This window comes from Procambarus clarkii, chromosome 25, assembly GCF_040958095.1.
Source record: "Procambarus clarkii isolate CNS0578487 chromosome 25, FALCON_Pclarkii_2.0, whole genome shotgun sequence".
In the NCBI taxonomy this organism is placed as follows: Eukaryota; Metazoa; Arthropoda; class Malacostraca; order Decapoda; family Cambaridae; genus Procambarus; species Procambarus clarkii.
This window is the reverse complement of record NC_091174.1, coordinates 9,665,795-9,686,824: the sequence shown is the minus strand read 5'-3', so window position 1 is coordinate 9,686,824 and position 21,030 is coordinate 9,665,795. Positions and strand designations below refer to the sequence as shown.

The following is a 21,030-nucleotide window of genomic DNA, read 5'->3' as shown; positions in this document are numbered from 1 at the left end:
TGGTGGTAGCTGTGGTTGGTGGTAGCTGTGGCTGGTGGTAGCTGTGGTTGGTGGTAGTTGTGGCTGGTGGTAGCTGTGGTTGGTGGTAGCTGTGGCTGGTGGTAGCTGTGGCTGGTGGTAGCTGTGGTTGGTGGTAGTTGTGGCTGGTGGTAGCTGTGGTTGGTGGTAGCTGTGGCTGGTGGTAGCTGTGGCTGGTGGTAGTTGTGGTTGGTGGTAGCTGTGGCTGGTGGTAGCTGTGGCTGGTGGTAGCTGTGGCTGGTGGTAGCTGTGGCTGGTGGTAGCTGTGGCTGGTGGTAGCTGTGGTTGGTGGTAGCTGTGGCTGGTGGTAGCTGTGGCTGGTGGTAGCTGTGGCTGGTGGTAGCTATGGCTGGTGGTAGCTGTGGCTGGTGGTAGCTGTGGCTGGTGGTAGCTGTGGTTGGTGGTAGCTGTGGTAACCAGTAGAGCAGGAAGGTAACGCTGTCTGCCTGAGAATGTTTCCAGCACGTTATTAGCTCTTTAGGGAAACATTAAAGAATGAGATGTAAATTAAATGATGGTGTTTATGTGGTGTTGTCACGTGGGGGGGGGGGGGGGGGCGGGGGGGGGGGGCGGGGGGGAGGGGGGTAGTGACGAGATGAGGGACGTGGTCACGTCTCTCCTCAAGCAGTGTGCTCACCTAGGTGTGCTTGCGGGGGTTGAGCTCTGGCTCTTTGGTCCCGCCTCTCAACTGTCAATCAACTGGTATACAGGTTCCTGAGCCTATTGGGCTCTATCATATCTACACTTGAAACTGTGTATGGAGTCAGCCTCCACCACATCACTGCCTAATGCATTCCACCTGTTAAACTACTCTGACACTGAAAAAAGTTCTTTCTAGCGTCTCTGTGGCTCATTTGGGTACTCAGTTTCCACCTGTGTCCCCTTGTTCGTGTGTACCCATTGTGTTAAATAAATTGTCTTTATCTACCCTATGAATTCCTCTGAGAATCTTGTATGTGGTGATCATGTCTCCCTTAACTCTTCTTGCTTACAGCGATGGGAGGTTCCCGTGGTCTTGGGATATGATGGGTTAAGTGAGCCCAACCACACGGACCATCGGGAATCGAACGCCAACCCCTACAAGAAGCTATATATATATATATATATATATATATATATATATATATATATATATATATATATATATATATATATATATATATATATATATAGGCCGTCTCTGTACTGACCAACGCAAGCGATTGGGCCCACACACTATGAAGGTAATATTGACAATATCATATAGAAGCATGGTTACAAAAGATTAAAATGATAGTTGTGATGTTTACATGTGGGAGAGGAATGAGAGGGTGTACTGTGTTCAACCCCTCCTCCCCCCCCCCCCCCTACCCCCCCCCCACCCCCCAATCCCCCTCCCACAATGCAACTGCGTAATAATGCTTGAATGATCCCAATCACGGAATTTCCAGACGACTTTATCGGCTACGCGATTAGCGGAGTACCATTTTTTTTTATTTCTATTTTGGTCAATGAGTTTACTGAAGGTATCTCTTGTACCGCAGATACGGCGGCATCCTTATGTGTTTCTCCCTAGCAGTGTCTACGGGGAAGTGAGGTCTGGGGCCAGATTCACGAAAGCACTTACGCAAGCACTTGCGAACGTGTGCATCTTTCCTCAATCTTTGACGGCTTTGGTTACATTTATCAAACAGTTTACAAGCATGAAAACTTGCCATTCAGCTGTTGTTGTTGTTATAAACAGCCTCCTGGTGCTTCGGAGCTCATTAACTGTTTAATAATTGTAAACAAAGCCGCCAAAGATTGAGAAAAGATGTACAGGTTCGTAAGTGCTTGCGTAACTGCTTTGTGAATCTGGCCCCAGGATTTTTTCCTGTTTGGTTTTGTGTTTGGTGTTGTTGCTCTTGTTTACTGCTAGGTGAACAGGTGCATCAGGTGAAACAAATAACTAAATGTGTTTGCCTCGGCCGGGAATCGAACCCGGGCCACGTAGAACTACGACTTCCGAGTGATGTGCGCTCGGTCGTGTGTAGTCACCTATTCGTATACACATTTTGATGTGGGTTTCACAGGACTGGACCGGCGTGATATGAACCACCAGGATCTTTCTCCGTGACCCCATATACTCACCTATTTGTGCCTGCAGGATCGAGCGTCGGCTCTTGGATCCTGCCTTTCTAGCCTTCGGTTGTTTAAAGCAATGACTACTGCCCTTCTGCTCTATCCTACCTTGTTTTAAAGCTGTGAATAGTGTTTGATTCCTCAATGTGTTCCTCTAGTTCATTTATTTCTCCATTACTCTCACGCTAAAAGAAAACTTTCTAACATTTCTGTGACTCCTCTGAGTTTCCAGCTTCCACCCATGTCCCCTTGTTCTGTTGGTATTCCCTGTGAACATTTCGTCTATTTCCACTCTGTCAATACCATCTAAGTATTTTGTATGCTGCTGTCACATCTCACCGCTCCCTCCTTTTTTTTTTTAACGTCGTCGGGTTCAGTTCCTTCAGTCGCTCTTCCTATCCCATGCCATGCAACTCTGGGACGAGCCTCGTCGCAAATTTTAGAACCTTTTCCAGTTTCCTAATGTGTTTCTTAAGGTGGGGCTCCATGCTGGCGCTTCATAGTCTAAGACTGGTCTCACGTAGACAGTGTAAAGTGCCTTAAATGTCTCCTTACTTAGGTTTGTCAATGACGTTCTAACTTTTGCTAGCGTAGAATACGCTGCTGTTGTTATCCGATTTATATGTGCCACAGTAGTTAGATCTGGTGTTGCCTCCACTCCCAGGGCCCTTTCTAGAATCGTCACAGGAAGGAAGTTCCCCTTCATTGTGTACTGTCCCTTTGGTCGCCTATCACCTAGTCCCAATTCCATAACTTTACACTTGCTCGTGTTGAACTCCAGTAGCCATCTGACTATCTATGCAGCTTGTTCAAGTCCTCTTGGAGGATCCTACAGTCCTCATCTGTCACAACTCGTCTCATTAATTTTGCGTCATCCGCGAACATCGACATGTAGGACTCCACTCCTGTTGACATGTCGTTTACGTATATTAGAAATAGAACTGGTCCCAGCACCGATCTTTAAGGTACTCCACTCGTTACTGTTCACCAGTCTGACTTCTCGCCCCTGACTGTTACTCTCTGACTCCTGCCTGTTAAGTAATTCTTTGGCCAGGCTAAGGCTTTTCCGCTTACTCCCGCCTGCCTCGCAAGTTTGTATAGCAGTCTCCTGTGTGGTACTGTGTCAAAGGCATTTTGGCAGTCCATAAATATGCAGTCTGCCCATGCTTCTCTGTCCTGCCTTATTCTTGTGACTTTATCATAGAATTCCAGAAGGTTTGGTAGGCATGATTTCCTTTCTCTGGACCCATGTTGGTGTTTGTTTACATACCTAATGTTCTCTAGGTGTGTAATCAGTCTTAACCTGATTATTTTTCCAAGTACTTTACAGGGGATGCTTGTCAGTGATGCTGATCTGTAGTTAAGTGCCTCTTCCATATCTCCCTTTTTTTTAAATTGGTACCACATTTGCCTTCTTCCAGCAACTGGGCAACTCTGCCTTCATAAGTGACTCAATAAAGATCCTTGCTAGAGGCACGCTGAGGGCCTGCGCTGCCTCTTTTAGTATCTACGGTGATACATTGTCTGGTCCAACTGCTTTAGTTTCATCCAGTGTTGTTAGCTGTTTCATTACCTGCTCTGCTGTCACTTCTATGTCTTGAGGTTATCTTGCGATGATTTCGGGGCTTAGCGCCCCCGCGGCCCGGTCCTCGACCAGTTAGATATCCGTTAGTCTCTCATTTTGGGTCATCTCCTGTTCTAACAATGGGAGCTGCTCAGGCTCGGTTGTGAACACTCTATGGAAACTGGCATTCAGTACCTCGCAGATTTCCTTGTCGCTTTCTGTATATGCCCCTTCTGTTTTCTTAGTCTCGTCACAGCGTGTGTCTTGCTTTGCGACCGTCTCTAGCGGTCGCTTGTCCCTCGATAGAGTTCTTGGTGAACCGAATACTTTTGATATCGTCCGCCTTATGCGTTTCTGTTCTCGTACTGGCATCCTTGGTGATATTTAGCGCCCTCTGATTACTCCACACATTTGATGGTGCTACAGAACCTTCCCGGTTTGATGCCTTCTGTTGATAATTACTTACTTAGTCTCGTCACTTGGTCGTTCACCGACATTTTCCTTCTTATATAACTATGTAGTAATTTAGGTTGCTTTTTCGCTACTTGAAGGTTCTTGAAGGGGTTCTTGAAGGCCTGCAACACAGTATTCTTGAAGGACTGCAACACAGTGTTCTTCACTGTGATGGTGTCATGTTGCTCCCTGTGGCGGTCTGGGGGGGTGTAGGGGGGTGTAGGGGAGGGTGTATTCCTGCTTGGTACACTCTCTGTGTTAGGGGGTGTGTTGTGTAATCTTTATCTAGTAACTGTGATGTCTCACCCCCGGGGTGTTCTGTTGCTAAGTGCTGTTCTCTGTTGCTAGGTATCACGATGTCTCTGGCTCTCTCTCTCTCTCTCTCTCTCTCTCTCTCTCTCTCTCTCTCTCTCTCTCTCTCTCTCTCTCTCTCTCTCTCTCTCCTCTCTCTCTCTCTCTCTCTCTCTCTCTCTCTCTCTCTCTCTCTCTCTCTCTCTCTCTCTCTCTCTCTCTCTCTCTCTCTCTCTCTCTCCTCTCTCTCTCTCTCTCTCTCTCTCTCTCTCTCTCTCTCTCTCTCTCCTCTCTCTCTCTCTCTCTCTCTCTCTCTCTCTCTCTCTCTCTCTCTCTCTCTCAACAGTTCCTCTCCATCATGTTACCACCGTCCCTCTACCTACCACCCCCCCCCACTCCAAAAAAATACCTCCCCCCATTCCCCACCGCCCCCCACTCCAAAAAAATACCTCCCCCCCATTCCCCACCGCCCCCCACTCCCACCGCCCCCCACTCCCCCACCTTAACAACGCCTGCTGCCCTCCCCCCACATTTATTTTGATATAGAGACAGGAACTAAACTGGTGTCGCGAGCGTTTGAGTTTGTCTCTCTCACTAGCTTGAGGTGTGTGTGTGTGTGTGTGTGTGTGTGTGTGTGTGTGTGTGTGTGTGTGTGAGTGTGTGTGTGTGTGAGTGTGTGTGTGTGTGTGTGTGTGTGTGTGAGTGTGTGTGTGTGTGTGTGTGTGTGTGTGTGTGTGTGTGTGTGTATGTGTGTGTGTGTGTGTGTGTGTGTGTGTGTGTGTGTGTGCGTGTGTGTGTGTGTGTGTGTGTGTGTGTGTGTGTGTGTGTGTGTGTGTGTGTATGTGTGTGTGTGTGTGTCAAACAAGGTCATTTGCCACACCTGCCAATTACAGCCTCTACTGGAATACAGTCCTTATTGCTTTATATATTTTAATTTAATAATAATAATAATTGTAATAATAATTACATTCTGTAAGTATACTGAGACTTTATATGCTGAAATTAATTAAAATATACTGTAAGATGGGCCAAAGATCCATGAAGTACAGGGCTCAGAACCCATGAAGTACAGGGCTCAGAACCCATGAAGTACAGGGCTCAGGACCCATGAAGTACAGGGCTCTGGACCCATGAAGTTCAGGGCTCAGGACCTATGAAGTACAGGGCTCAGGACCTATGAAGTACAGGGCTCAGGACCCATGAAGTACAGGGCTCAGGACCCATGAAGTACAGGGCTCAGGACCCATGAAGTTCAGGGCTCAGGACCTATGAAGTACAGGGCTCAGGACCCATGAAGTACAGGGCTCAGGACCCATGAAGTACAGGGCTCAGGACCCATGAAGTACAGGGCTCAGGACCCATGAAGTTCAGGGCTCAGGACCTATGAAGTACAGGGCTCAGGACCTATGAATTACAGGGCTCAGGACCCATGAAGTACAGGGCTCAGGACCTATGAAATACAGGGCTCAGGACCCATGAAGTACAGGGCTCAGGACCCATGAAGTACAGGGCTCAGGACCCATGAAGTTGGTCCTGAGGAAAAAGTCAAGTTCCTTCACCTTGAATTCCACAAGTTGAAGGAACATGTGGAATTCAAGGAGATTGTTATGACACCAAGATGTTAATGGGAACAATTAACGACCGGACTACAGTGATGAATTATGGCGCAGGGGCGGCCGGGCGGGGCTCTTAAGATGGTATTCACGATGGTGAGACATATGTGTTTCAGGTGTATGTGTACTGTTAAGATGTCTCGGGTACTGGCAGTGTTGCTTGGTGTTTTGGGTAGAGGTGTAGGGTGTGACCCCGGGACCCAGGGTGGTGTCTCAATATGACATAGTAATACTGCGAGGTGAGCGGAGAGCTGGAGGAAGAGGGAGAGAGAGGGAGGGAGAGTGGGAGGGAGGGGAAGAAGGAGGAAGGGAAAGGTTCTCATTGAGGAAGGTGGCTGGAAGTGGCACTTGTGGCCAATACCTTCACACTTTTACACCTCCCCCCCCCCACCTCCCCCCACCCCAACACCCCTTTTCCCCCACCACCCCTCTCCCCCCTACCCCCCCCCCCCCCTACCCCCTACAAGCCACCAACATCATCAATTGGGACAAAAAAGGTTTAAGACATGCTAAACACTCTTTCATGGAGCCCGACGCCTCTTTAAGGGGGGTCGGGTCCTGCCTTTAACGCTATACTTTCTTAAGAACCCTTCCACTTATTTGTCCGTGTTTCCCTCCGTAGTGTCAGCAACGAGCGGATGGAAGTAGCGCAAGAGAATAATCAAGAGAATGCAACATGTGGAAAGATAATAACGGGCGCGGCCACCTATTCCTCTCCCTGAAACACCGTTCGCCAGACACCACAGGTCAGTGAAACAGCAAGGAGTAGTCTAGATACCGCGAGAAAAGGGAAGAAAAGGTTTTAAGTTGGAGAAAAAAAAATTAAATTAATACCAAAAACAGAATAGTTGCCGGTAAGCAGACATGGCAAGAAGTGTATGGCAACCAGCTGCCATGTGTTGACTGAGGTGAGATTCCAACTGTTGACTGATGTGAGATTCGAGCTGTTGACTGAGGTGAGATTCAACCTGTTGACTGATGTGAGATTCGACCTGTTGACTGAGGTGAGATTCAACCTGTTGACTGATGTGAGATTCGACCTGTTGACTGAGGTGAGATTCCAACTGTTGACTGAGGTGAGATTCCAACTGTTGACTGAGGTGAGATTCCAACTGTTGACTGAGGTGAGATTCGACCTGTTGAGTGAGGTGAGATTCGAACTGTTGACTGAGGTGAGATTCGAGCTGTTGACTGATGTGAGATTCGAACTGTTGACTGAGGTGAGATTCGAACTGTTGACTGAGGTGAGATTCGAGCTGTTGACTGATGTGAGATTCGACCTGTTGACTGAGGTGAGATTCGAACTATTGACTGAGGTGAGATTCGACCTGTTGACTGAGGTAAGATTCGAACTGTTGACTGAGATGAGATTCAAACTGTTGACTGAGGTGAGATTCGAACTGTTGACTGAGATGAGATTCGAACGGAACACGCGAAGTACTGTTCGAAAACAACTTCGAACGGCATTTGTTGTGAGTCTTTATGTAGCGTCTATTACACACATTAAGGGGCCTGACAGCTGAGTGGGCAGCGCTCGGGGTTCGTAGCCTTAAGTTTCCGAGTTCGATTCCCAGCCGAGGCGGAAACAACTGGGCACAGTTTCTTTCGCCCTGATGCTCCTATTCACTCTAGCAGTAAATAGGTACCTGGGAGTTAGACAGCTGCTACCGGCTGCTTCTTGGGGATGTGTAACAAAAAAAGAGGCAGGGTCGAGGACCGGGCCGCGGGGACGCTAAGCCCCCGAACTCATCTCAAGATAGGGGGAAGGTATAGGCATCAAGTTTGAGAAAACGTGCCCAAACGTTTCGCCCTGAATGAGAGCTCCACCGACGAGGAGAGCAGCGAAAAAGAGCAATCACAACCTGATTGATCAAGACCAACACGTCAAGGGGAAAATATACACTTAAAAGTATGTGTATACTGAGAGTATATCTTAGTCCTGAAGTATGTTGAGGACTAAAGTATATTTGCTGGGTGGTCATTAGGCTATTGTGGTGGCCTTAATAACCCTCCAGAGGTTGATAGGCCTTAATAACCCTCCAGAGGTTGATAGGCCTTAATAACCCTCCAGAGGTTGATAGGCCTTAATAACCCTCCAGAGGTTGATAGGCCTTAATAACCCTCCAGAGGTTGATAGGCCTTAATAACCCTCCAGAGGTTGATAGGCCTTAATAACCCTCCAGAGGTTGATAGGCCTTAATAACCCTCCAGAGGTTGATAGGCCTTAATAACCCTCCAGAGGTTGATAGGCCTTAATAACCCTCCAGAGGTTGATAGGCCTTAATAACCCTCCAGAGGTTGATGGGCCTTAATAACCCTCCAGAGGTTGATAGGCCTTAATAACCCTCCAGAGGTTGATAGGCCTTAATAACCCTCCAGAGGTTGATAGGCCTTAATAACCCTCCAGAGGTTGATAGGCCTTAATAACCCTCCAGAGGTTGATGGGCCTTAATAACCCTCCAGAGGTTGATAGGCCTTAATAACCCTCCAGAGGTTGATAGGCCTTAATAACCCTCCAGAGGTTGATAGGCCTTAATAACCCTCCAGAGGTTGATAGGCCTTAATAACCCTCCAGAGGTTGATAGGCCTTAATAACCCTCCAGAGGTTGATAGGCCTTAATAACCTTCCAGAGGTTGATGGGCCTTAATAACCCTCCAGAGGTTGATGGGCCTTAATAACCCTCCAGAGGTTGATAGGCCTTAATAACCCTCCAGAGGTTGATAGGCCTTAATAACCCTCCAGAGGTTGATGGGCCTTAATAACCCTCCAGAGGTTGATAGACCTTAATAACCCTCCAGAGGTTGATAGACCTTAATAACCCCATTAATAACAAGTGGTGACCTTCCTTGATTATAGTGTGCATGTGTGTGTGTGTGTGTGTGTGTGTGTGTGTGTGTGTGTGTGTGTGTGTGCGTGCGTGTGTGTGTGTGTGTGTGTGTGTGTGTGTGTATGTGTGTGTGTGTGTATGTGTGTGTGTGTGTGTGTGTGTGTGTGTGCGCGCGTGTGCGTGCGTGTGTGTGTGTGTGTGTGTGTGTGTGTGTGTGCGTGTGTGCGTGCGTGTGTGCGTGCGTGTGTGTGTGTGTGTGTTCAGCTTTTGTAGTTAACTGTGTAAACCTGCTTTATTATTTCCTGCCCAAGTCCCTTTCATGTCATAACTCAGTCCATTTCCCCCCCTTCCCTTTCCCCTCATATTTTCCCCTCATGCGGCGCTTGAACCCCGCCTTGACCCCTGTCTTGACCCCCGTCTTGACCCCCGCCTTGACCCCCGCCTCGCCCTGGAAAAGATGGGACTTCGTGCTCTCAAGGTCCGGAGTGCAGGTGAGTGAGGTTTGTTCACCTCTTCTAGGATAGCTGAATGCAGGTGTTCCATTCACTAGGATAGCAGAAAATTAGTATTTCATCCACTAAGGATAACACCTCTCACACTCACCAAAAGATGACGAGAACATGACGTCTGTAAAATACACACACACACACACATACATACACGCAGGTGACATCTCTTCACGGTGAAGTCACCAAGAAGGATGTCACTGACCTTATTTTAAAAACATCATTTTTCCAGCGCTATCCTTGGCGTCGGAGCCCGCTGATATCAGTGGCTGATGCGTCAGATCAGCCTGGTGCTTCTCCTGGTGTAATTATGCTCTCCAGAGCCTTATCTGTGTGTGTGTGTGCGTGCGTACACACAGCGGGGCCTCGCGGCTGAGTGGACAGCGCTCTGAGATCGTAGTCCTAAGGGACCGGATTCGATCCTTCGGCGGAAGCGGAAACAAATGGACATGGGGTTTCTTTCACCCTAATGCTCCCTTGTTACCTAGCAGTAAATAGGCACCTGACAGTTGAGAGGCGGGCCGAAAGAGCAGAGCTCAACCCCCGCAAGCACAACTAGTTGAGTACACACACACACACACACACATTCACACACCTGTTGATTGACGGTTGAGAGGCGGGACCAAAGAGCCAGAGCTCAACCCCCGCAAGCACAACTAGGTGAGTACATAAATAGATATATACATACACACACACATACACATACATAAATACATTATCAGACACATGCATACATAGATACATAGGGAAGAGAGTGATGATAGGGTGTACAACACGTGTTAGACACACACATGCCAGGTATGTAGAGAGCGAGCGGCTCACAAGTGACTCACACAGCACTGGGAGATAAGGGGCTGGTCCGTGACTCCTCCTGTGGGGGATGAATCAGGTAGACGGTGTTCATCACTACTCATCACCGCCTCATCCACGTGGCTTGGCTGGGAGAGCCACGTTCTGGCTTCTTGCAGGTCGGAGTTCGACTCCCGTACGGGCCAAGTGGTTGAGCATCGTCCCTTCAAGCCCCCTTGTTCTCCTATCCCATCCCCGTGCTAGATAGTCGCCTTCCTATCCTTCTATCCCACTTGTTAGTCTGTCTCATATCCCTTCCAAGTGTTGTGTAGTCCTGCTGGCTTAGCCCTTTATTCTCATGATGACGGAGCACTCCAATCACATGTATATAGGGGTCTCTGTAGCAAAGTGGTCCACGTCCTCGGCTCACAACCCGCGGACCCAGATCCAATCAATTGGAATGGCCGAAACGCTTAGACACATATGATGCCTCGGCGTAGGAGTTACAGGCAACTGTTGTGGGTTGCTTCCTGGAGAAGGTCAGTAATTGGCCTGGGGGGCCTCGATAAGACTAGGCGCGGGCTTCCTGTCCCCTGACAACGGAGATTTATGTGGGAAAAGTCCCATTTTCTACGCTATGGTCCCCCAATGTACAAAATAATGGGTACTCTGAGAACTAGCGGCTCACCAATGTCCACGTTTTCTATACATAGGTTTGTAAGGTTAGGTTAGGTTAGGTTGCTAAGGTTAGGTGGGTGGCTTGGGTTCGTGCTTTTCAGTACTCATTATTTTATAATAACATTAAAATTTTGCCCCGAGGGGCGAGTTTATTGGGCAGCGCCACTCATCTTGTGAGTGGACACACCGCCATAGTGACAGTATTGGGCAGCGCTACTCATCCTGTGAGTGGACACACCGCCATAGTGACAGTATTGGGCAGCGCCACTCATCCTGTGAGTGGACACACCGCCATAGTGACAGTATTGGGCAGCGCTACTCATCCTGTGAGTGGACACACCGCCATAGTGACAGTATTGGGCAGCGCCACTCATCTTGTGAGTGGACACACCGCCATAGTGACAGTATTGGGCAGCGCTACTCATCCTGTGAGTGGACACACCGCCATAGTGACAGTATTGGGCAGCGCCACTCATCCTGTGAGTGGACACACCGCCATAGTGACAGTATTAGGCAGCGCCACTCATCTTGTGAGTGGACACACCGCCATAGTGACAGTATTGGGCAGCGCCACTCATCCTGTGAGTGGACATACCGCCATAGCAGCATGTACAACATTCCCCAATAGGAAGAAAACCCGCTGGGTTGTTCATCCTGTCACTTGTGCCCACACACAGCTGGGACTTGCTTAACTGTCTCAAGAGACCAGTTTATCAAAAGAAAAGAGTAACATTTACAAACTCCTAAACTTACGTTATCTAGCGGGTGCAAAGTGTAGGGAATCTTTTAAGAACAGTATCAATATTTGACAAATAGTGTTTACCTAACTCAAACAATGTGGGGTTTATTATTCTACACATATTTCTAATGACTCTTAGATGTTCACATTGACGTAGGTAGTGGTCAAGGCGGTGTCCATCACTCTCACCACAGATTCTGCAACTCCGCTGCTCAACTGTTGTTTCCATCCGGAATCTCCATGGATATTTGTATCCAAGACGGATTCTCGCTATTACTGATTCTCTCCCGCGGCCACTTCCTCTTTGTCCATAATGATTGGGATTGCCAGCTGCAACCATGTTGTACCAGCGTACAGATTCACTGGTTTGTTCATCTGCTCTCCGTTCGTCAGTTACTTTGTCACGGTGATGTTGCCTCTTAACTTGTAGAAGAGCTGTGGGTATGAAGTATTCAATGTTGTTTCCTTCAGCGGCCTCTGCAGTCATCACATTTGCATTCATCTCTACAGAATCCCTCGCGGAAGGGAATCCAAAGGATACTGATCACCCTTGTGCAGACGAGGAGTCACAATAACGTGGCTAAAGTAAGTTGACCAGATCACACACTAGAAGGTGAAGGGACGACGACGTTTTGGTCCGTCGTCCACAATCTCAAGTCGATTGTGGTCCAGGACGGACAGAAACGTCGTCGTCCCTTCACCTTCTAGTGTGTGGTCTGGTCAATTGATCACCCTTCACTGATTGGTTTCTATTTTCACAGCTCTTTTTTTTTCATTTTCATAAGATAGTGTTATTTCAGCTTTTGAATGAGTGGAGATAACTACACCTCTGGTGTTTGAAGGACTCTTAACACCATAACGATGGCAGTTAGCTCTGCTTGTGTTGAAGAGGCATAGTTCTTAATGCGTGCTTGTTCTTCAATACCGTTTTGAAAGGCATTATTCCTAATTACAACACTTACTCTACGTGGTGGAAGGGAGCAGAGAGAGAGAGAGAGAGAGAGAGAGAGAGAGAGAGAGAGGAGTGTAGGTGGTTGTAGAGCGGGCAGCGAGTATCGGTTGTAAGGGGGCTGTAGAATAAGTCAAGGGGGGGGGGGGAGGTAAGTGTGGGTGGTAAGGTGGGGAAGGGGGGGGGTTAGAGGGGGGGGCGATACCTCCTCACGCTTGGGTAGACATCTTTCTGTTTTCCTCCATCTGTGATTTTTGTCTCTCACTCACCTGGAAGATGTCGACTGTGAGCTCCCGTTAGTCGGACTAGCAGCGTTGAGGAGGAAGAGTAGGAGGAGGAGGAGGAGGAGGAGGGAAGAGAAGGAGGGGGGGAGGGGATAGAGATATTATAAAATAACATCATATTATTATGCCTTAACTGCCAATGTTCCATCCGGGTCTCATCAAGGTATGGTGCCATTTTCTAAGATTTATTTTCCAGTGGGCTGAGCACCGTGGAGGGTGGGAAGAGAGCCTTGGTTCTCCTTGGTTCTCCTGAGGAGTAGTGAGTAGTGTTAGTGGTGCAGCAGGTGGTCACTCCTGCCCCTTCACCTCACCAGGTGAAGGGGCAGCACCTTAAGCTCTTCTCTTAAACTCTTCTTCATATGACCTTCTCAGTGTTCCTTATCTGTTAGTCTTACCAGGCATACGTGCTTGTCCCCTTGTTCTTCTCCTCCTTTCACTAGTCCTTGTGTGACGAGTACTTTTTAATGCTTTTCTACATAGAGCTTTGGCTTTTTTTGTTTGCTTTAGCTATTGAGCAGTGAGCCGTCTTTCAGCCTATTGCTTTGTTAGGAAATGTGCCTCTTTATCTGTGTGTAAATGTTACCCCCTTTCATGTTTTTCCTTCATATCTTACAACGGTTTGTCCCTTTTGGTCTGTTTCTCAATGTATCAATGCAGAGAACTCCCTTATTTCATCATAATCTCCTCTTCGATAAAGCCTCTTCCTCTTTGTCATCAACTGCATTATAAACTACTCAAATGTTTACACAGTGTGGTCATTGGAATTTGTTGTATATACTTCTCATCTTTGTCTTATTTTGAGCCTATAGTCCTCAACTATTTTAGGAATCCAAGCAATTCTCTTCCCTTTTTTTATCATTCAAATTTTCCGAGATTGAAATCACCTACGACTAGAGTCTTTGCTTGCTTTCTAATGGTGATATTTGTCACACTTTGGATTATGTAGTGTGGGTGACTGTACCAGCGTTGACTGTACCACCGTGGGTGACTGTACCAGCGTTGACTGTACCACCGTGGGTGACTGTACCAGCGTTGACTGTACCACCGTGGGTGACTGTACCACCGTGGGTGACTGTACCAGCGTTGACTGTACCACCGTGGGTGACTGTACCACCGTGGGTGACTGTACCACCGTGGGTGACTGTACCACCGTGGGTGACTGTACCACCGTGGGTGACTGTACCACCGTGGGTGACTGTACCACCGTGGGTGACTGTACCACCGTGGGTGACTGTACCACCGTGGGTGACTGTACCAGCGTGGGTGACTGTACCACCGTGGAAGGCTAAGGTACCATGTACCACGCTACACACACACCTCCCCAGAACAAATTTCTCACCAATACATTACTCTAAAGAGGCCATAAAGATGCGCTTGAGGAGCCGGTTAAGAAGATTCAGAGCGACGCCGTATACTGCCGCTAATATACTAAGGTGAGACGGAAACCATATATCCGAATGATAGTTAACGGACGACTCTGCCATTGGCTACATGAAGCATCTGAGATAACCTTCTCTTATCTTGAGGTTATCTTGAGATGATTTCGGGGCTTTTTAGTGTCCCCGCGGCCCGGTCCTCGACCAGGCCTCCACCCCCAGGAAGCAGCCCGTGACAGCTGACTAACACCCAGGTACCTATTTAACTGCTAGGTAACAGGGGCATAGGGTGAAAGAAACTCTGCCCATTGTTTCTCGCCGGCGCCCGGGATCGAACCCGGAACTGCAAACATAAAACAAAATATGACAGTGTTAGACCACGGAGGAAGAATTGAAACAGGAATTTCCTTAAGTACTTTCATAATTGGTCGTAAATTATTGCATCATACAACCGGTTGCTGGACAAGCCGGGTCTAAGAGCTGAAGCTCGATTCTTCCGGCACAATCATGTGATTACAAACATACACAGAGGCCAGTTTAGTAGCTAACATTCTACTCTTGAAGCATAGTTAGGTGGACACTTACAGGCTAGCACGCACACGCGCGTGACAGTTGAGAGGCGGCAGTTGATTGACAGTTGAGAGGCGGGACCAAAGAGCCAAAGCTCAACCCCCCCCCCCCCCCCGCAAGCACAAATAGGTGAGTACATACGGACACATATATATATATACACAGCAGACACACACCACACACACACACACACACACACACACACACACACACACACACACACACACACACACACACACACACACACACACACACACACACACACACACACAGACACACACAGACACACACACACACACACACACACACACACACACACACACACACACACACACACACACACACACACACCCATCACACACGCGCGGGAAGATCTCCGACAGTTTATACAACACAAAAGGCAGTACACTTTTCATAAGTGAGGCGTCTTGGTGGATTAACAGTGAGGCCGTTAATGGAGTCCGTCTGGGAAGACAACCTGCCTGTGATACACTGCAGCCGGGGACCAGCACCTGTGGCTCTTAACTAATGGCTTACTGGACTGTTGTGGGTTGTGTGTGGTGGTGGGCGGGGGTGTGGTAGTAGTGGTAGTGGTGGTGGTGGTGGTGGTGGTCATGCAGCTACAGTAGAAGCTTGGACGAGTACTGACGAACGGATCAAGCCAACAAAGAGCTATAAGCTACGAGAGTACTTGTGGGAACTCTTAACTACTCTGAGATAAGAACAGGTCCAGAAAGAATATGATCATCATGAACAGAATTCTGATGAGAATATGCAAGATTAACACCGACCGGCGTTTTGAATAGAGACAATTACGATACGAAGATTTTGTCGTAAGATGTGACAAATGACACAGCTATGAAGAGGTGTTGGTACACTGTACAGGTGGTCAATACACTGACATTACAAGACGTGCAAGCAACTAACACCATATAAACACCTTGAACAACAAATTCAAAGCAGAACTTTAACGTCAAAATAATTACAATCCACTAGACCCAATAACCATGAAGTGGAGCCCAAACACCTAGACCTCACCCCCCTCTAGACTGTAATAAGGTAGCCTTCCAAGCTTCCAAAGGAGCCGGTCGGCCGAGCGGACAGCACGCTAGACTTGTGATCCTCTGGTCCTGAGTTCGATCCCAAACGCCGGCAAGAAACAATGGGCAGAGTTTCTTTCACCCTATGCCCCTGTTACCTAGCAATAAAATAGGTACCTAGGTGTTAGTCAGCTATCACGGGCTGATTCCTGGGGGTGGAGGCCTGGTCGAGGACCGGGCCGCGGAGACACTAAAAAAAAAGCCCCGAAATCATCTCAAGATAACCATCTCAAGAAGCCCTGACAGACAAGCACATAGCATAACTAATTATTGAAACGTGGCGCGTCGTCACCCTAGACTTTATACTTCACTCCTAGACCCTAGACTACTAATTCTATTAACTAATTCTACAAAGTGGTAATTCACAATACCACTCGACCTAGTTCTGGCCTAGTCAAGGCAGATAACCCAACCTTTTATACCCACCAGGAAATCTAAATTGTCTATTTCTAAGGCTGGATATTCGCCTCTTTTGCCAAGACATTGAACGCCGTCACTCGACGCGACGTGAAGACAGGTGACGCGAGATGTTACCTGTTGATAAGCAAGGCTCAAGAGAGATGCTAGATGCGTACCGCAACCAGCTGAAAGATCACTGGTAAAAGCCCAAACAAATTTTTAACCCGAATCAGTCATGAAAACATTGGTCAAAGGATGTTTGTAAATGTTTTCACCCAACTCGGAAGACGTTCTCGTTGCTAATTGGCGATTGATTCATTTGCCTATTGATGTGGTTTGGTAATTAAGGTCGGCATGATTGACGCTTGTGGCGGTGTGGAGGTGAGTTTAACCTCCGTGGGTCCCGCCAAACACACACCGAAACTACGACGTTGGTACAACGTTCGAACAAGTTTTAACACTTCCTAACCAGTTATAACAAGCAATATAGCAAGTTGTAACAACGTTCTAATACGTCATAAACACGTTACGCCAAGATGTAACAACTTTATTACAAGTTGTAACAAGCGGAAAATAGAGACAGTTTCGGTTTGTGTTTCCAGGGGTTAAGGGTTTTTTCTTTTCACATTGTTTGACAGTTTGCGTCTCTGTCTGTCTGTCTGTCTTCGTCTGTTTGTCACTGTTCGCCAGTCCGTTCGTCTGTCCGTATATTTTGTCCCTTTTTCTGTCGCATCTGAGAGGAAGAGACAGTGAAGGAGGACAGGAAGTTAACGGTGAACTGTGTGTGTGTGTGTGTACATGTGCGACGGACGTCGTAGTATCGTAGGGGGGGGGGAAGGATAGTGGTGGGGGAGGTCGTAGTATCGTAGACGGGGTACGATAGTGGTGGGGGAGGTCGTAGTATCGTAGACGGGGTACGATAGTGGTGGGGGAGGTCGTAGTATCGTAGACGGGGTACGATGGTGGTGGGGGAGGTCGTAGTATCGTAGACGGGGTACGATAGTGGTGGGGGAGGTCGTTGTATCGTAAAACACCAGGAAAGATCTACACGAACAAGCAGCAGATCTACACGAACAAGCAGCAGACCTACACGAACAAGCGGCAGACCTACACGAACAAGCAGCAGACCTACACGAACAAGCGGCAGACCTACACGAACAAGCGGCAGACCTACACGAACAAGCGGCAGACCTACACGAACAAGCAGCAGACCTACACGAACAAGCGGCAGACCTACACGAACAAGCGGCAGACCTACACGAACAAGCAGCAGACCTACACGAACAAGCAGCAGATCTACACGAACAAGCAGCAGACCTACACGAACAAGCGGCAGACCTACACGAACAAGCAGCAGATCTACACGAACAAGCAGCAGACCTACACGAACAAGCAGCAGACCCACACGAACAGGCAGCAGACCCACACGAACAAGCAGCAGACCCACACGAACAAGCGGCAGACATACACGAACAAGCAGCAGACCTACACGAACAAGCAGCAGACCTACACGAACAAGCGGCAGACATACACGAACAAGCAGCAGACCTACACGAACAAGCAGCAGACCTACACGAACAAGCGGCAGACCTACACGAACAAGCAGCAGATCTACACGAACAAGCAGCAGACCTACACGAACAAGCGGCAGACCTACACGAACAAGCAGCAGACCTACACGAACAAGCAGCAGACCCACACGAACAAGCAGCAGACCCACACGAACAGGCAGCAGACCCACACGAACAAGCAGCAGACCTACACGAACAAGCAGCAGACCCACACGAACAAGCAGCAGACCCACACGAACAGGCAGCAGACCCACACGAACAGGCAGCAGACCTACACGAACAAGCAGCAGACCTACACGAACAAGCAGCAGACCTACACGAACAAGCAGCAGACCTACACGAACAAGCAGCAGACCCACACGAACAAGCAGCAGACCTACACGAACAAGCAGCAGACCTACACGAACAAGCAGCAGACCTACACGAACAAGCAGCAGACCTACACGAACAAGCAGCAGACCCACACGAACAAGCAGCAGACCTACACGAACAAGCAGCAGACCCACACGAACAAGCAGCAGACCCACACGAACAAGCAGCAGACCCACACGAACAAGCAGCAGACCCACACGAACAAGCAGCAGACCCACACGAACAAGCAGCAGACCCACACGAACAAGCAGCAGACCCACACGAACAGGCAGCAGACCTACGTGAACAGACACCTGCTCACCATTTATGAACTACAGGAGTTATTTCTGTACTCCACCCACCTCCAAGTTTACAAAAACATCAGATATAATTAATTAGTATATTAACATTGATACAAAAACACACACAAACACGATATTATGTTTAGTGTTGTGTTTTGTTTTCAGTCATTGAACTAGCCTCTTTTTTTTGCGTGATTCTTTCGCGTGTTTTAATGTGTTTTTTGTCGGGGAAGTTTGTCGTGTGGGTCGTGGTGCTGAAGGTCGTTCACTCGTGAGACGCATTTCTTAAAGCATTGGTAGGATCACTGTGGCTGTGGAGGTCTGGCTGTATTGATGGTGTTTCTTATATGTTATGGTGATCTGTGGTGTGTGTGTGTCGTGTTTGTGTTGGTGCTGTGGTGTGTGTGTGTGTGTGTGTGTGTGTGTGTGTGTGTGTGTGTGTGTGTGTGTGTGTGTGGTGGTGTGTGGTGGGGTGATGGTGGGGTGCTGTGGTGTGTGGTGTGTGTGTGGTGGTGTGTGGTGAGGTGATGGTGGGGTGCTGTGGTGTGTGGTGTGTGTGTGGTGGTGTGTGGTGGGGTGATGGTGGGGTGCTGTGGTGTGTGGTGTGTGTGTGTGTGTGTGGTGGTGTGTGGTGAGGTGATGGTGGGGTGCTGTGGTGTGTGGTGTGTGTGTGGTGGTGTGTGGTGGGGTGATGGTGGGGTGCTGTGGGGTGTGTTATGCTGTGGTGATGGTGCTGTGGTGATGGTGATGGTGCTACCGTGTATAGTGATGGTACTGTGGTGTGTGTGTGTGTGTGGTGGTGTGTGGTGGGGTGATGGTGGGGTGCTGTGGGGTGTGTTATGCTGTGGTGATGGTGCTGTGGTGATGGTGATGGTGCTACCGTGTATAGTGATGGTACTGTGGTGTGTGTGTGTGTGTGGTGGTGTGTGGTGGGGTGATGGTGGGGTGCTGTGGGGTGTGTTATGCTGTGGTGATGGTGCTGTGGTGATGGTGATGGTGCTACCGTGTATAGTGATGGTGCTGTGGTGTGTGTGTGTGTGTGTGGTGGAGTGATGGTGGGGTGCTGTGGTGATGGTGATGGTGCTACCGTGTATAGTGATGGTGCTGTGGTGTGTGGTGATGGTGTAATGGTGCGTCAACATTAAAATAAAGAAACCCGCATTGGACCTATTAACCCATACGAGGCACCTCCTATTTATATCCCCTCAAACCCCCATTCATCCACATGTCTAACCTACGCTTGAAACAACCCAGCGTTCCCTCGTCTATTAAGTTTTTTTTTCTCATTGGTTTCAATAAATTTACAACCTTTTTTTCCCCCAACCAGTATTTACCCAGGTCCTTCCTGACTCTAAACATATCCAATTTATATCCACCGTTTCGTCTATTGTGTTATATGATGTAAAATATATATATTACGTGTTATAAAATCTCTTTGTTATAGTATTTTTGTTATAGTATTTTTGTCACGTCATTCCTAATTCGTCGTATTTTTAGAGAATGTAAAATTTACCTTTTATTAATATAAGTTTATAATTGAGCTTCCTAATTACTGAACTGCCAAACGTAATTGGGGGGTCGTAACAATAGGGGGGGGGGGAGGGGATGAAAGTGATGTGATAATATTAGAACTTCAGTTGGGCCTAAGGCCTATATCAACCTCTAATTGGGTCGTTAAGGTCATCACAATAGCTTATTGAACGAGGGGGTTATACCCTCTCAGTATACCCCATTAAAAGATCAAAGATATACCCCCTCGGTATACTTTTGATCTTATATATGACTTACTGCTGACAGTTATATTTGATATAATTGATATATTGATATAGTAGTGTCCTTGTTTCATTCCCTACTTTTAAGTATTATTTTATTTTGAATTATTTTTTTTTCCTTAAAATTTCAACTACTCCCTCATGGACATGAATAGCCCGTAATTACACGATGATGTGTTAGTTGTTGCTTAAATATTATTGGATACGGTGTTAGCGAGATGCTCATCTTATTATATGGTATTATATAGTATTATACGGTATTATACGGTATTATATAGTATTATATGATATTATATAGCCCCTATAACTCGTCACCTTGTGCTCAAGAGTCCTGCTGGTGACTCCTTTAGATAATCTTACCTTAGAACACAATCTTTGACAATCACTTACGGCTTCTTCGTCTGAATTGATCGAAACTTATATTTACGACTCACTTTTTTATGCCCAAAAAGTGTTGTTTGTGTTTATAAAAGTCAGATCACATTTAACGAGAGATTTTATGTTCTTTATCGCTAATAATGACGGGTAAGAATGGCTCTGATTTTTATTATAGATTCTGAGGTGCCTTTATTGATTGTAAAGTGCCTTTAATGTGGCACTCGGTGGCAGGTGTGTGTGGGAGGGGTCACAGCAGGTGTGGCGAGGCCTCCACAGGTGTGGCGAGGGAGACAGAAGTTCTACTGGCAGGTGTCAGGACCCCATACGGTATAAGGGGACGACCTCCGGTGGTGGTGTAGGGGAAGGTCGTAGGTGGTAGTATCTTGGAGGTCGTAGGTG

General features: G+C 47.8%; 1 long non-coding RNA gene across 2 annotated transcripts in view; it reads left to right on the top strand.

The window, feature by feature from the left end:
* LOC123756455 (uncharacterized) overlaps positions 1 to 21,030 on the top strand; it is a 76,331-nt gene that overhangs the window by 15,053 nt on the left and 40,248 nt on the right. For both annotated transcript variants that reach the window (XR_011229616.1, XR_011229617.1), the window contains exon 2: positions 6,662 to 6,785. This is a non-coding gene — a long non-coding RNA (uncharacterized lncRNA). The remainder of the gene's footprint in view (positions 1 to 6,661; positions 6,786 to 21,030) is intronic.